This window comes from Falco naumanni, chromosome 8 (genome assembly GCF_017639655.2).
Source record: "Falco naumanni isolate bFalNau1 chromosome 8, bFalNau1.pat, whole genome shotgun sequence".
Taxonomy (NCBI): Eukaryota; Metazoa; Chordata; class Aves; order Falconiformes; family Falconidae; genus Falco; species Falco naumanni.
In genome coordinates this window covers 28,690,054-28,702,370 of record NC_054061.1, presented here as the reverse complement: position 1 = coordinate 28,702,370, position 12,317 = coordinate 28,690,054, and positions in this window count along the sequence as shown.

Below are 12,317 nucleotides of genomic sequence, written 5' to 3'. Positions count from 1 at the left end.
TGGAGAGAAGAATAGGAAGAAATGACCATACACACACAAACAGGACATTCACGGTGGATGCATGTATGAGCCCCTTCTCCTCTTTAATTGGAAAGGGAGAGGCTGGGGAGAGGGAGTGCCTGCTGGGTGCGTGGCATTGCACGGGGTCTCATTTAAAAGCTAAATTCACTGAGGGAAAAGGCACTTTTACCCCAGGCTGGAGAAGAAAACTCCTTATCTAAAAGCAGACACGCCAGAGCAGTCCTCTGCCACTGGTTTTGCTTCTGAGGAGAATTTCATTAAAAAACTGGGGTGAAAAAAAGATACAGCAAGCTCCATTCTGTATATGCAGCTGCTTCTGTTAAGGGACTGGGGGAAAACTGAATCAGAAGAGCACCCTTAAGGGATAAATTATTTTTAATTTTAAATTTGTAACACACACATTTCCAAGAAGTAAGTACTGTAACTATTATTTAGTAGGAAATGAGTGTGGGGAAGCACAATTTTATGCTCATTTGACCATAAAAACTGAAGGAATTTTTGTAAATCTCTCAAACAGCCTCCTAATAGACTGAAGAACCACATTTTCATGCAAGAATTGCCCTTAATTGTACAGCACGATACTGCTATTCCAGAGCATGTTTGGGCAGTCCAGCCTTTCCATGGGCTGGCATTTATGCAGCAATTTTGAGCTTACCTGTGTGCTTTCTGTACCAAATGAATTGTTTTCCTCTCAGAGAGCCTGCCTTATCTCAACCAGCAGAAATTTCTTCTGAGAGCACACCTTCAGACCAGCCCTGGTCTTTGCAAACCCCCAGGTGGATGTGTGAGCCAGCGGGGTGGCCCTTCCTCGCTTGCACCCCTAGAAAGTGAATGTATAGGCTTTGTGCCAAGAGCAACGGTCTTATACCAGCACAACACTGACTGAAACAAACCAGGCATCAGGCTACCTGTCTTAAAAATATACTAGAAAGGGTCCTGCAAGTTCTTCATGCATGCATGCCCCTTTCTGGCCAAATATATGTATCAGAGATGATGTGTAAACATTTTGCAGAAATGTGACTCTGGGTGAATGCAGTCCTTGACGTTGCATCTATATGTCCATCAGAGAAGGCTCAGAACAGTGTTCATTTTGAAATTGGGAGACATCTTTTTTTCTCTTTTCATTTCATGGCCACATAAACCTGGAATATACTGATTATATTACAGGGACAGGAGAAAAAAGCTGGAGGGAGGGAGGGAGGAGGCAGCAGGCAGACACCCGGGTCTGTGTCCCCCTGATAAGTAAGCAGGAGCTCGTGGCTTTGACACTGCGTCAGGTGATTCTGTCCCAAAGTAATTCCCACTGGGGTTTGCTGTGCAGGGAAGGGAATAGCCCCACGTCCGCGGATGAGGCATGGTTGGAGCGATGCCACACGGGAAGGCTTGTGGAAAGCAAAAGCAGGGGGAGAAAAAAGCGGACGTCCTCCAAAGGAGCCCAGTTTCCACATCTGTATCGCCTCTGCATCAAACCCATCTGCCTGAGCAGCTTCAGGGGTGTTACTTACATAGTCATACACAGAAAAATATCCTCACTGCTTTGTTAATCACAACAGCAAATTGAACAAATGCACTTAGAGCTCGGTTGCTGTGGCCATTTCACCATCGGTGTAATTCATGCTTGCAGCCAATGACAGGATTTTTTAATGCCGTTACGCATAAGGGCAAAGTCTTCATTTTTAATAAAAATACAAATGCTAAAATGAAATGGATTAATATCTAATTTTACATCTTCATTTACATGATGTGCAAAATTATCTTAAATATTTGTTATGGATGGAGTGGCTTTCCACCAATTTAGGCTTTTTTTTTCATACTGGAGAATGTTAACATAAATTGTAGCATAAATCATTGCCTTGTAGAGTACCAGAAGGCGCATATAAAAACCCATATCTTTACTGCACATATTTCCCATTAACCATAATCTATTAGTAATTGAAGTTCATTACAAATTCTTGTAGACTTTATTGCTATCATGCTGCATGACATAGTGAACCTGGCTTGCATAACAAGAAGTCCTTGCTGGGAAATATCCTATTAACAATGACAGTGCATTTGTCATTGTGATAATAAATCCAAAGCTGCCTGTAGATTATAAATTATTGCAGCGCCATTTCCACTGTTGTAGTTTAAAAGTTTTGTCAGCATTTCCATTTTAAACCTCTGCTTTACAGGCAGTTATAACTTGACCATAAAAATCTGCAGTGAGCTGAATCTCAGCTTACAAGGTCTCAGTCCGAGAGCGTGTTTCTTCCCCAGTGAGATTCATATTTCATCCACACAAAAATCCTAGAAGCAGAAGCTGTGTTTATGGCAGATCTTGCCTTCTGCATTTGCATAGCTTCTAATTGGAAAAACCAGGCCATTTGACAAGCAATTTGTCCATAATATTTCTAGAGACTGTGGTAAAATTAAAGAATATATCAAAACAAAAAGATGGGAGCTGGGCTGAGCTGAGTGTTTGCTGGTCTAGAAACTGAAAAAGCCTCAGTCCTTATCTCCAAGTTCCACAGACTTTGGGGAAGCATTGGTCAAACCCCACTTCTCTTCAAAGGAAAAATTGAAAAGAAATGATGCTACCCATATGCCTTGCAAAGGTGCTTTGAGGATTAATTACTAACACTGAAATTCTGGCATCCATTCAAGTCATCCTTCATCATGTCTGTGTAATTCTTTGAGCTCTATATAGGTTTTAAGTGTTATTAAAAGAAAATTGCCATAGAGTTGAACTTTAAGTGTTAATTATGACTCGAGATATAAATGACATCAGGCCAAACTTTTCACAATTTAACTCTGTAATTGACTTCAGCTCGCTACACCAGGGGATATCTATCTAGCTGAATGCATCTGTCCATCATATTTCTCAAGCACCTATAGCAATGCATCCAATTAGCTGGACGTAACCATTACGCGTCACCAACTCCTAAATAATGTAGGATGAAGCCTTCACCTCCCTTCACCTTCACTTCACCTCTGGGAAAACTTTCCCTCCCACCAGCAAGGCCAGGTTTTCACATCATCCTGCAATACATGCTCTGTCTTGAAGAAGTGCTCCTGCTTTTATGGGGTGTATAATGGATTTTGCAGTAAATATAATAATATTTGTCTTTTCACATCAATGTCTTCCATCTCAAAATGCCCCAAATTACTTTAAAATCTTGATATGCAAAACCACTTCACTTACCGCTGAGGTGTAGCAATCTCCCGGTGACATTCAGCAGTTGTTGGATGGTTCACGGCACCGTTTCACAACGATTTATGGCAGAACAAGGAGGAGGAGGAGGTGGCTGTCAGCAGCCGAAGTGGCAATGCCATGGAACAGAAAGCAATTACTTGTGCTGGCACAGAGCAGGGACACAGGTACTAACATGTCTCCTCCAGCCAAAATTGCCATCAGCTTACTGCTTTCCCTCTTGCTTGGCAGCAGAGTGGTGGGACATTGTCCTGGGACATGGGGCTGCCTCAGGATGAAGCCTAGTGCCCACCACCGACCTGGCACATCCAACAGCTCATGCTGGTGGTGAGACCAATGGTGCCTACCATCAATGGGTTTGACACAAGCTTTTGTGTTGCAGTCTTACCTGCATGTGGTGTCCTGGTGCTCCTTCACACCAGTGGCAATGGCGAGCTCTCCTACAGCTCACAAAGTCAGCCTTCATTAGCTTGTACCTCACGTTCAGATCTTCACAATTTCCTTGCACATCAAGAGGCACTTCACTGCCAGCCTTCGCTCCCCAGCAGAGTTCATGTGGAAGGCAGGGATGGATCTGGTGAGTGTAAGGGGAAAAAAGTTATCTAGCCTTTTTGCTTTAATGTAATATTCCTCGTTCCACTCCCAAGTGGATGTGAATAGTACCTAACAGAGATGCATGAATGTGTGGGTCCAAGGTGGTACTGGTGTGATTGAGCATGGTCCTTTTGACTGAGTGGTGAAATAAGCATTGGAAAAAAAAATCATTACAGCATATTGCAGATTTCTCACTCAGTTTTGTATATTCTATCTGTATTATCAAGTCTCCAGCCAAAAGAGCAAAGACCAATGAACATGGAAACAACCAAATTAGTGACTCTGAAATCCTTCAGCCTAAATAACATCATACTTTCCTACTTAAATAGAATATAAGAACCTAATAGCTTTGAGACTCTTAATGCTATAAATACATTTTGGTATTTTTATAACCGTGATTTTGTGGAGGTGGCAATGAGGTATTATTTTTTTGGCAAGGGTAAGCAGGACACTTGCCAGCAAATACAATCTCTTTGTTGTCTTAAAGAAAATGAAATGACAGTATTTGGAGGCTGTTTCAAGGATCTGGTATGTTACAGTGGATCTTGGCGGAGATGAATTAGTGGCCAGAGTATAGGTGATCTTGCCAAAAATGAATAGCAATGCAATTTATCATACACTTCTGTAATTTATTTCACGACCATGTATTAGATTAGATAAAGACAGAAAGACATGTGAATTGGATGGACTGGACTAATACGGAAAACATACACCTTCTTTTATTGAAGCTGACAAGAAGATTTCTGTTGCCTGCATTGCAATCAGAATTTGGCTTCACATTTTTAATTTGCTTTGAAGTATGATCTCCAGTGATGAGAAAAATGCTAACTCAACATTAAAGTTTGTTGATGGTGTCTGCTATTTCTTATTCAATACAAATGTGTTCCATCATATATTTCATATTCAACCCATGAAAAACTGTAAATATAAAAGGCACTTAGAAGCTTAAAAATAGCGGTAATAAGCAGCTGTGAAATCACTGCAAACGGGTACATGCTACATTGTTTTCAAGGTAAGAACCCAATAGTTTATTTTGTCCCCTTCCAAGAAAATCTATACTTCAAACCCCACTTTTCATACAAACTGGTCTGTCTGTAAGACAAACAGTCTGCAGCTTGGAGTGTTTACCTACAACAGCAAAAAGATGTGCTACACTGCCTTCAAATTCAGTAATATCACCAGCTACCTTCTTTAGGCTCGTTATGAACCAGTGATTGATATCTGTTCTTTTGCATTGCTCTCCTCTCATATCTCTTTGTCCTGCTGCTATAATCGATCACGGATTTTTCCATCAGGCTTCATGTCAGATTAGGATAGTGAACATGACTTGCTTAGAACAAACTGCTTCAAAGAGCACTGAGGCAAGCTCAGGAGTCGAACCACTCTAAAAATGATTGTTTTGGGCACATCCATGAAGACAGTGCGACAGCAGGAGGTCAGTAATACGCTTTTACAGTAAGGGTTTGGGATTGCCTCTCTCTGCAAAGCCTGTCACAGGCACATACGCTGCTGTGGGGCTGATATTTCAAGGAAGGAGCAATGATCGGCTCATCATTTTCCTGATTCAGGAAGGAATTTCTGCTTAGCAGTCAATGGAAGTGTCTGGCAGGGTTTGCACACATACTCTGTCTGCGGTCTGAGTTGCAAAGTCACACTTAGCTTTTGTGTTTGGTGCTTTATGTGAGCTAACAAGAACCAAAAGGAATGAAAGCCTAACAACTTTCTCTGCTCTGCATAGAAATATATTTTACAGATTCACTGTGACTAGTCTTCCTAGGAGAACTAAACTATCAATCCCTTACTTTAAAAGCTCTCTGGGAGATTACTGCTTGGTTTTATAGTGTCTGATACAATTGAGTCTTCATTTTGGTTGGTGTGTTTTATGTGCTTCTACTGCATAAATCATAGAATCATAGAATGGTTTGGGTTGGAAGGGACCTTAAAGACCATCTAGTTCCACCCCCCTGCCATGGGCAGGGACACCTTTCACCAGACCAGGTTCCTCCAAGCTCCATCCAAACTGGCCTTGAGCATTTCCAGGGATGGGGCATCCACAGCTACTCTGGGCAAACTGGTCCAGCATCTCACCATCCTCACAGTAAATAATTTCTTCCTCATATCCAATCTAAATCTACCCTCTTCCAGCTTAAAGCCATTCCCCCTAGTCCCATCACTACACGCTCTTGTAAGAAGCCCCTCTCCAGCTTTCTCGGCGGCCCCTGTAGGCACTGGAAGCCGCAGTAAGGTCTCCCCGGAGCCTGCTCTTCTCCAGGCTGAACAGCCCCAACTCTCTCAGCCTGTCTTCCCAGGAGAGCTGCTCCAGCCCCCTGATCATCTTCGTGGTCTCCTCTGGACTTGCTCCAACAAATTATATATTTTTTATTATTTTTTTTATGAAGGACGAATTGTCATTTATGGAAGAGGACTGTAAAAATTTGATCCAAATTTGGATAGGTGATTGTGGATGTTTGTTGACAGTAACTGCCTCCCCCATGGTTGCTGTTGCTTAAATCCATAAACCCCAAAGAAGGAATTGGCTCTTCCCATGGCAGCTGGGTGACCTCTGGGACTCCTCCTGAAAGAGGAGCAGATGTTAAACCTTTACATGGGTTCAAGAGAAGACAACGACGTAGTGAACAAGAAGTGTTTTGAGGAGAAACATGCAGTGTCTAGTGCACAAGGTCCCTGAGCTGAAATAGGTGAAAAAATATTCAGGAAAACTACCATACATGCTTGCCTTGTATATATAAGACATATAAGATGCTCTTCCCTAGATGCCCACCTGTAACCACAGCTGGAGAAACACTAAATAAACGATCATGATAGTCCAATCATTTAGAGCTTGTTGTAGCCCAGGCTGAGAGGGCCATCAATGGAGATGCTATACAAGATGTCGTGGCACAGAAGTACTGTTACCCATTTTACACACTAAATCTCTTCTCCCTGAATTTCATTCTTTTTTCCTAACAATGACTGACACCTAAGCCCAGGGCAAGCATTAGGCTGTTGAAAGCAGTGCTTGCACAGTCCACGAGAGCATGAACCCTGACATCCTGCATTTAATCCCGGGGAAGACACAGGCAGTGGTGCGTTAGTGTAATACTTCTAAGCAAATTCTGAGTAAAAGGCTTTTTGCTGTACTTGTATATAAAACAGGTTCTCTCGGGTTTTGAAATGCGAGAGCGGATGCTATGACTGCCTCAAGTTACAGCTTTCTGGAAAATAAAACTCAAGAAAGCTTGCGAGTCAGCAGTCATAGAATATTTCCATCAGAAGCTATTACTGGGATGGGGATCTTTCCTGAAATAAGTCAGGTGAACTGCTGTTCGGATGGATATACTGTCAGGGCAGAAAGCAAAAGATGAAGCAGACACAAGTACCTGAGTTCTGATCTAATGCTGCATGCCTAACAGCAGGTAATAGTATGGGGGGATAAAAGATGTAATTAAAAAAAAAATGAAACAAAGCTTGTGTTCTGTTAAAGGCAGTGGATTTGCAGCACAAAGTTTGCAGGATTTCTGGTTCCTAAAGGTCTGGTCCTGGCTACTCTTCCTCTCACCTTGCTTTGAGGCTGTGCCTGAAGACAGCACTTGCTCTAGGGCAGAAGCAGGGGTCTGGTGGAAGGCAAAGGACCGTGGCCAGAGAAACCTGGGGGTCCTTCCATTGCAGGTGAAACTCAAGCCTCCTGGCTGAACAGTTGTGTTAAGCCCTTGGGTAGCTAACCCACACGGCAGGAAAGGTTAACCCAGGTTACGAAGAGAAACCTCATGCTGGCATGATTTATAGAGAGGGTACAACTGCCCTGTAACCATGCAAGGGACACAGATGCCATGGTTTACTCTTCAAATGGCTTATCGATGTGTAAGGTCACTCATCACACATTGCCTTAGACTCCCAGGCCAATATATATAAAAGTCCTGTCTCACAACAAGCGCAGCCTTTTCGGCTCCCACACGCACACAGCAGCCCTTCCAATGTGCCTAATTATGCTCCTGCACATTACTATGTTGGCTACAACTCACCTCAAAGACACAGCTGTACCAATGTGCCCCAGGGGTGGATTGTGTTAACGAACAAAAAAAGGTGCAGGGTCTCCATTCAAGAGCCTGTTTCAAATCCCAGAAGTTCTAAGCTTGACCTCTGGACAACCACACTTCCATTTGGAGGACAGAATTGCTCCAAGACTGCCTCATTTGTTTCAGTTTGTTTGCTATAATTCAGTTTCTCACATACATGTGGCTGCATGCTTGCATTAGCAATGCACAGAAGGGCTCCATTTCTTTTGCAGTCAAAAAATGAAAGATAAAAAGTAGGTGTGCTGAGAAGGCAAGAGTTCAGCTGAAGGGAGACCCCAAGAGGAGCAGAGCCGGTGCTGTGCTGGGCTGCAGTGCAGGAGAGGCTAAAATCTCCAGGTCTTCCCAGGAAAGGGGTGAGAGGGGGAAGTGGCACTCCCAAGGAAAAGTTCTGTCTCATGTTATGAAAAGCACGAAAAGCAATTAAAACAACTTTAAAATAGGAAGGTCTCTTCATCTCCTCCTCTTTTTTTTTCAGAGCACACTTCTGCACTTCCAAGGCTCTCGTTGATGTAGATAGTGGCCTAATGCACAGGCAAAAGTTATTCTGTTTATTAGCTGGGGACAGGTATTGTGGCAGCACTCAGCAGCCCAAACCCTTGGAGGAAACCAGCGCCGTGCCCTGGGGCCGTGCCAGGAGTGCCGAGGGCAGCCAGCAGAGCCACTCACACCTGCTCAGTGGGATGCTGAGCAGAGGAGTTAAGCCCCACCATTTTTAGGATATAGGTATTTATCCTGGTCATTAGGCATCTTCATGCCCAGGGGATTTATAAAGCTTCTGCTGGAACTGAGAGAGCCAGGCAGAACAGGGCGATCCAGCTTCCCTTCCAGAGAGGGCAGGGGAGCCGAGCTGGAGGGACGTGGTCCATCCTCACCTCTGTGTGCATCCCCTTCACACGTGAGAAACCGCTTCCTTGTGCTCTGGTTGATTTGGAGGAGGTTTGTGAGCCAAATCCTCCCACAGTGATGTCCTCACTGCTGACATGGATTATTTGTACGAAACACAGGGGTACTCGGGGGCACATACCGGGGAAACACAGCGCTGGTCCCACCAGTAGCTATTACGCCACACAGCTTGATTTTAAGTTAATTTGTTGGAAGGAACAGGTAGTTCCAGTTTTAGATACAAGATTTCAATCATCTAATGCTTTTCAGTCATGAATCTCATGCTGAGAACTGCCTCTCTGGAGCTCTAGCTGTGACTTGCAAGCAGAGAAAATAGAAGTGGTGTCCTGTGAGGATTTGAAGAGGCTTGAGCTGGAGCTTGTTGCTGTCATGGTTTTAACCTTAATAACAGGTAACCCAACAGGCAAGGAGGGTGCGTGGGGAGGAAGGGGGCAGATGGTTCTGGCACCCAGCCAGTGCCATGGACCGCTGCCCACCCAAAGCCTTGCCCTTCTCTGTGGGCAGCACCAGCACCGAAAGCAACACTACCCCAGCGCAGCCGGGAGCTGTGAGAGTGCAGCGGGATGGCTGCAACCGATGTCAAACACAGCAGCGTCTGCCCCGCTGGTGCCAGCCCCAGCCTCCCGGTGCCAGCCCCCCGGTGCCACACCACTGCTGGAGGCTGTGTAGGCTCACAGCCACGGTGCATTTTAGGGACGGGGTTCAAGAAGGACATGGGTGCGCAGACCTGCAAAAAGCAGCTTAGGATGCCTTGAAATGAAAGGGGTGAGGGTTCTTCTTAAAAAAAATCTGACTGTACCAACCGGGCTGACGTCAATGAAGCAGGGAGTAGGAGATTGTGTAATGGAGTTTTTGATTACGATTCCTTTTACTTTCCTAAAAAACATTTAAAAAGTCATGATGCGACCAATGACTCAAGCCTGCAAAACACTTGTAATTTTACTTTTATACTCATTGTGGCGCTTTGTTAATTTATAGCTAGTGAAATAATAAACAAAGCCAATCTTATCATAACATTTAACACGATAAAAGCAGTAATTTTTAAAAGGTTACTAGGATCAGTGGGAAGCTTTGATTTCTGTCATTAGCATATTTAAATCTAGCTCAGGAAAGGTTTCTTCCCTTTCACAGGGAAAAGAAATGCGCATTTTGTTAAAAGCTGTTTAGCGCCCATAACCATTCTGCTGATCTTCTCAAAATATGTTCTCCTCACAGGCCAGAGCTAACCTGTGCATATGAAATGAGTTCAGTTTAATGTTGTGTTAAAAGAGTTCGGTCTCTGGAGCAGTCGCTCTTCTTAATAACATGTAATCATATGCCTTCTATTTGATTTTCATTTAACTTGCCCCATACAAGCAATGAATCCAGTTTAATTAAATGTTCTTTTAAACAGCGAAATGACACTGGTTTGTATTTTAAAAAATCTATACGCCACAGGACACCCTCAAGACACAGAATCCTAATAAAAGAGGATGTAAGATGTACAGCTAATAATACAGAGCAAGTCTGACATTTGCAGGGTAATTTAGTGAACCAAGTGCTTCCTTGCAGGCTTCATGCAGGAGCACAGCGGCTGCAGTACCATTTAATAGAAGATGAAGAGCCATGTTTGTAATAATGCTAATAAACAGCTAATCTGAAAATTAGCATGTGGCAAAGGGATGTTGTGCATGTATAATAAATGCCACTCAGCAGCAGGATGAAGGCTGTCAGCTGATGCTGAAATCCCACCACAGTGTTAACAGGCAGCCCAGGGTGGCCAGGCAAGGTCGGTCTCCTGCACCCCGCCAGGGACTGACCAGGCATCCCTGGTTAGTTTTACTTTTCTCTGATCACTTAAATCTGGTCTAACTCTGGCCAGTAAGTAATTTAACTCTTCTGCTTTCAAGGGCATCATAAGGTAGAAGAAGAAAATGAGGTAGAAACAAGTGGTAAATATTCCTTTTTCTCCTTTAGAAGAATCAGGACCTTTAATAAAGTAAGTATTAGGGCAATAAAGAAATAAACACTGAAAGCGTCTCACTCATTACTAAAATGAAAGTGCTTGCTAATATATGCAGTGCACCTGGAAATGCCCATTCAAGTAATTACAAAAGGGAAAAACACCAGGGAGACAGGCAAGCATGAAGACAATAGCCATTAGAAACAATATTAAATTAAGTACGCCTTTTGAGATCTACAAATTCACTGATTAAATTGTGCATTACAAACCCTGCCTTGACTCCACTCAGCTGGAATCCTGGAGCGAACCTGCAAAATTTGAAAACAGCCTCTTGATTTGTATTGAGCTGCAGTCAGGGCTGCTCCTAACTTTGCTTAGTCCTGGGATTTTAATAGACACAAAAAATAATCTTTTTTTTTTTTTTTTTCCAGTTTCCAGCTAGCAGAAAGCATCACACTCCCCTAGTCTGAGAAAAACAAGGGCAGAAAAAGGGCACTTCATGCCATGCAGCATTCTGCTTGGCAAATGGCATAAAGCCCATCAAAATCAGCAGGCACCTTCCGACTGACCGAACAGCCCCGCAGCGTGGCCAGCCACGAGTGTCCGGCTGAATTTGGCTACACTAGCCCCTGTGTGCGCTCCGGACGAGGAGCCCCATGTTCCACCAGGGAGTCCCTTCCCACACAGCTCTAGGGCAGGATGGCTTCTTACCCTGTATTTTGGCTAAAGTGCCTTTGGCTATGGGGCAGATCCCGCAGGCAGGGGTATTACCCCTCTGTGATTCCTGCCCCTCGGATATTCCCAGGCCAGGGACAGCTCATGGGGCAGCTACCCTGAGCCATGGGTCAGAGCTCGCTCAGTTAAGGCGCCCAACCATACGGATATTTGCGAAGAAAGGGTGGAATTGAGACCAAGATATGACCTTACTGGTGACAAAACAGTATCCTCTTACAGAGACACGAGAAATGAGCGAGGAGAAGGTTATTAATATGCTTATTGGAGTGCAGGGTTGTTTATAACCATTTTCCTGTCGTTGATGAGATTACCAGGGCTAATGGAAACTCTCCCACTTTCTCCTGTTCTCTGAGAGATCTCCAAAAATTGATCGTGGAAGCCAGCAACCACTTCAAATTGATTTTGTGTCATTAAACATTAAAAACTGTGCGCAGCTTCCATAGAGTTTTCTCTTCTGGGAAGTGGGCTATCACCCACCAGAGATCCTGGGTTGCTGCAAAAACCACGGCTTGGCTGGGAGGCGGATAAAATTGTTAGAAAACTCTTTTCTAGCTGAGACTTTCTTGTAACAAGACACACGCATATCCTGTGCTCCTTCCTCTTCCAAAACCTGGCAAATAGGCAGCTTTATTTAATTTTTCAGCTTTCAGCTTTATTTAGTGGGAAGAGAAGAACTGGATGGAGATCATTCATTTCTGCTTCTATCCACTCGATCTCCCTCCGCTTTTCCCTAGGCAATGAGGTGCTTCCAATTTGTTTATTCTTAGGGAATACCCTAATAACTTTCCTCCCCTCATTCCCTCAAAGATTTCCAGTGAGCCAGAAGAAAATAGCACCTTTGAGAAGTCTTTGTTCC